This window comes from Austrofundulus limnaeus, unplaced genomic scaffold, assembly GCF_001266775.1.
Source record: "Austrofundulus limnaeus strain Quisiro unplaced genomic scaffold, Austrofundulus_limnaeus-1.0 Scaffold11, whole genome shotgun sequence".
Lineage (NCBI taxonomy): Eukaryota > Metazoa > Chordata > Actinopteri > Cyprinodontiformes > Rivulidae > Austrofundulus > Austrofundulus limnaeus.
In genome coordinates this window covers 4,013,947-4,018,785 of record NW_013952413.1, presented here as the reverse complement: position 1 = coordinate 4,018,785, position 4,839 = coordinate 4,013,947, and the positions used below count along the sequence as shown (strand labels likewise).

At 36.4% G+C, this 4,839-nt stretch overlaps 1 protein-coding gene across 2 annotated transcripts in view; it reads left to right on the top strand.

The window, feature by feature from the left end:
- The window catches only part of tfeb (transcription factor EB), a 34,878-nt gene that overhangs the window by 6,809 nt on the left and 23,230 nt on the right, over positions 1 to 4,839 (top strand). The window contains exon 1 of one of the 2 annotated variants that reach the window (XM_014002082.1): positions 3,567 to 3,684. The exons of the other annotated variant lie outside the window; for it this stretch is intronic. The gene's annotated coding sequence lies outside the window, so the exon portion shown is untranslated. Of the gene's footprint in view, positions 1 to 3,566; positions 3,685 to 4,839 lie in introns of those variants that run through there. 2 annotated transcript variants of the gene reach the window in all.

Below are 4,839 nucleotides of genomic sequence, written 5' to 3'. Positions count from 1 at the left end.
GCTCTCGTGCATGTTTATAGTCCAAATTTTGGACTCAGGTCCCAGTTTTGGAGGCCTAATACATAAATGAAAATTAAAAAGTATATAAATATATAAACAGTATAAATAAGAGAATGGAAAATATCTAGTGAGATGAATCAGTTTGTTTGGGAGCTGCAGCGTAGAAACTCGGTAACCTCAGCAAGAACAATACAAAGAAACAGATGCAAAAAAACAGTGCAAAAATTATACAAGACCATAAAACACATAAATGTACAAATTAAAACATAGTTATGAGGATTCTGACAAGACTGATGAGATAATGGCTAGTTTAAGTAGAGGCAGGACCAAAGTGGATTGTCACAGTCAGAAAAAGTGTCATAGTGATTTATGTGAACTCCTACATAGTTATTCTGCCAGGCTGCACCTGAAATGCTACAGCTAGCTGCCTTTCTATTTGCACTGTAAGACTTCTAAGTATAACAACAAACATGCAATATAAACTGATGACATTGTAAATGTTTTTAAAAGAACATTCACAAGAATGGCAGCAGCAATCTGCTTTGGTCTTCACTTAGACCAGCTTTTAACTCATCAGTCTGTTCAGAAATAAACTCTATTTCTTTGAACAAAGTCTGTTCTAAGAGCTATTTACACCTAGTAAACTATTATTCGTTAATAATAACAACCTTTTCTCAGAACAATACTTAAAAGAAATGTAAACTGGTTTTAAAAGTCCTAGTCTTCTAATTTAAGCAAGGCAAGGTTATTTGTATATCACCTTTCATATGCTGGACAGTGTAAAGTACTTTACATGCACAAAGAAACACATTAAATATATAAAAATACATTCAAAATAAAGAAATATATAAAAATAGATTAAAAAGTAGACATTACTGTTAACACATTTGTCACTTGGGTACACAGATTCTGATAGGAAACTGGCAATGTATAAGAAAAAATCTTTAAACTTTAAAATATTCGTTTTTTATTGAGAGAGGCTGTTTTCTGATGTAACTATTTTCTATGCAATGTTTTGCATTGTGGTGAACCACTTTCCATTTAGATGTTTTAAAAGCCCCCATTTTGAGACATTTCATCTAATATTAACAACAGAAGACAATTTTCCACCCAGGTCAAATAGACATTTGTCTGCCATAGTGACAACACTGCTTGTCTTAACTAATTGTGGGCAGCCTTGTTTTAGCATGGCCGAGCCAGACCCCACTCAGACCCATCAACACAGCTGTTTAACACTCAGCAGAGATACAATGTTCATCTATAATTGTAGTGTTTGTTTACAGGCTCATGGCAACCATGGTAACTAAAGTAGTAAACAGTAAGAGAAATAAGTATTTTATCCATTTGTGATTAGGTGTGTATGTGTTTGTGCGGCTTCTTTGACAGACCATTATTAACGGGGTACAAGAGTGTATTGAAAAGTGGTTCCCCCCCTCCTATTCATATCACTGTGACCCGACCAATAAGCTGACGACCTTCAGGGGTCCAGCCCCTGGACCAAAATAACCCAGTAAATACACTGTAGGCACCATGAGAACTGGAGTGAGCCCACTGCTGAATTCTTTGTGTACAAACAAGGAATTCTTGTCAATTCGGCACTGCTGAAACACGTTGGCCTCTGTTCTTCACATTTGTGTTAGAAAAAGCCGTCTCAGTGGTTTATGTTTTGAGGGATAAGGGGTAGAACGGGTGTGTAGATGGAGGGAACTAAGAAGATGGGTTGGATTCAGGAGAAGGGTAAATCATCAAGGCATCATCCTTTCTGTGTTGAGTTCAGTCATTTCATTCTATGTTTTTTATTAAAAGAATGCTTTAATTTCAAATTTTAAAATCAAATTTGTGTTGGGGGCGGAGTTATCCTTTCACAGTGGTAAGTTCCACTTTAACTTTGGCAAGGCAAAAAATTTTGCTTATTCTAGTTTATGTATTACAGGGTTTCTGCAGATCCTTAAAAGTCTTAAAAGGCATTGAATTCATCAATCCAAAAATAAGGCTTTTATTAGCCTTAAAATGTCTTAAATCAATCTTTCAGAAGTCTTAAAAATGTTAACACATTGTAAATAAGATGATTGTAATTCACCTCAAATATTAAAATAATGAGTAACATTTATTTTTTTTAAATAATCACAGGTAGACATTCTTCTTTGACATCACTTCCTGTTATTTCACGAGCAAATATCTCAAGTGTCCATCTGAGCAATGTGAAATTAGTTATGTAATATGTTAATGTTGTCTTTCCAAAAATGCATTCACTTTTCTTACAAACACTTTATGTCACCGGCACTTAAAGGTTTCATCTACAGCAAACTGGGGTTAAGACCCCACTGTGGGTCCTAAAACTCCAAATTTTGGGTTGTTGGAGGATTTCCTGAAATTAAATTAAGTTTAAAACTGACCGCTAAGAACGTTTCTGCTATAGTTAGATATGGATAAAAACAATTGGTCTATTAGCAATATTTGAATACTTCAACCAAAAATACTTTGATTCATAAGTTTCTGCCAGTTTTTATTTTTGTCATTTGTGTTTATTATACAATTGGTCTTAAATTTAATTTCACTTGGCATTAAAAAGTTTTAAAAAGTCTTAAATTTAACTTGGCTTAAACTGCAGGAACCCTGTATTAAGTAGTTTCCATGTTTATGTAGTGGTCCTGAAATAAAAAAAAGGTAAATATTACAGAAATTAAAATTAAATATCACATTCCTTAGAACAGCCTAATATGTTTTAGATATCATTGTATTTTAACCTAAAGAACTGAATTCATTTAGGCATAACCATTTAAACATTCAAATCTAATGTTATTCTGTCGTCTTTGTTTGCTTTGGTGAGTCAGCTGTTGGTTGATGTGCGCATTCTTCTCAAACTGAATTCTGTTTTAAACTTTCTAGGCCCCCCACAGAAATAACTGTGATTTCACCTAAAGTTAGCTTCATTTTAAATAATCATGCAGTTAATACTTAAAGGTGCACTCTCATTGTGTCATTGAACCTCTGAGATGTCTGTTTCAATTTCTGTGTGCATGACAAAATCATGGCATGTGGGTTTTCAATTGTAGAAGTTAATATGCTGATTCATTGCTCTACAGTTCAAAAAAGTACATCCACAGTGGCCTGACAGCAGAATAAAGGTTGGTTGTGTGTGTGTGTGTGTGTGTGTGTGTGTGTGTGTGTGTGTGTGTGTGTGTGTGTGTGTGTGTGTGTGTGTGTGTGTGTGTGTGTGTGTGTGATGCTGCACGCACACACGTGTAGGTGTTTTTGTATGCAAATGCTGAGCACTGTTCTGAAACAAAGAGGCTGGACTGAAGGAGGAGTTACACTTTAGTGAGCAGGGGACGTGAAGAGAGATGAGTTTACTGGACACTGGGGTCTTGTTGTTGCCTAAGACCATTTAAGCTAATTTAGGGGAAGAGGAGGGAAGTGGGAGACGAAGGAGGACGAACTGGAAGCTGAGCTGGCAGTTAGAGGAGGAAGAAGGTGACTCATAGTGACTAAACTCAGCCTACTGTAAGCTGGCTGATACAAGGGGAGGGGGGGGGGAGTGGCATCACAATCTGTAGGCACAAGTTTGAGCTGAGCCAGCGACCAGCAGTCTCTTTCTGACAATTAAGACATTTTTACTTGTGGAGGCGCCAATTTGTCTCTGGATTCACTATGCTGTTTTTGGGATAGTAGGCGAGTTTCCAGGTAAGATTCCAGTCATGCTTATTTGCTCTCCAGTCAGAAATAAATCTGGACTCCTGCTTTATGCTTGCTCTCTTTTTTTTTTAGTAACAAACTGTTATTGTTCAATGGGAATAAATACAGAAGGACCATGCAATGGCAGAAGCAGCTTTGGCTAAAAGTTTGTCAACAGAAAAGCAGTTGTGACAGGTTTACTTGACTTTTCAGAACCAAAAACAGGATCTATAGTTTTTGATGTGTTCTTATCTGAAACTCAGTGAATCAGATTTGGAACCAGTTTGGTATCTGGTGTGGATCAAAGGGCATGAACGCATTAAACTGAGATTATTTGTGTTTAGAGTGTTTTTTCTCCTGATTGATGAGTTCTACAGACATCCACCAACTAATCTCCATTCTTTTTATCTCACATTCTATCATATGTTGCTACATGTTACATGACTTGTGCCATGAAAGGTCAAACTTGTTGAGTTTGACAAAGAAACATCGTATAATGTTTGACGACTGGCAAACAGCATCAAACACAAAGGAGTTGAACTATTCTTCATAAAGTTCTAACTAAAAGGTATTGTATTTTTGTCTTGGGCTGCCTGCAGAGGAAGTTGCTTCACCACTGACAAAACTAGGAGTTGTGAAAACCCATGGAAGGAAAAGAGAAGTGATGCATTGTGGTCATTATTGATGATGATGCGGGTCTGTTGTCGTTCCTATTGTGCTCTGATTTAATAAAGTGATGCTGGGAAAGGGTCACTAGATCTTGAGATATGCAAACTACCGATAATTTATTTATTTGATTTATTTAAAAGATGACAGATGGTGTGATTCATGCTTCAAGTTAACGAGATGTGGTGATTCAGTAAGATGACCTTTCTCTTATTGAAAGTTGGAGATTGTGCAGAAATGCTGGTTGACAATAGTTAAAGATGCTAACGGCCCCGCTGGGCACTTTCTGCTTATAAATGACTCAGTAAAATTTAGCCACAAGTTTGCAATCAAAGTTTGCTGATAGTTTTTCAGCACTTGTCCACAAAAACAATTTGGGGTGTACATTTACATCAGATTTAACTTTTAACAATTAACTATTTAAGATGGCCGCCACTAGGCCTGTCACGATAACAAATTTTGCTGGGCGATTAATTGTCTCAAAATTTATTGCGATAA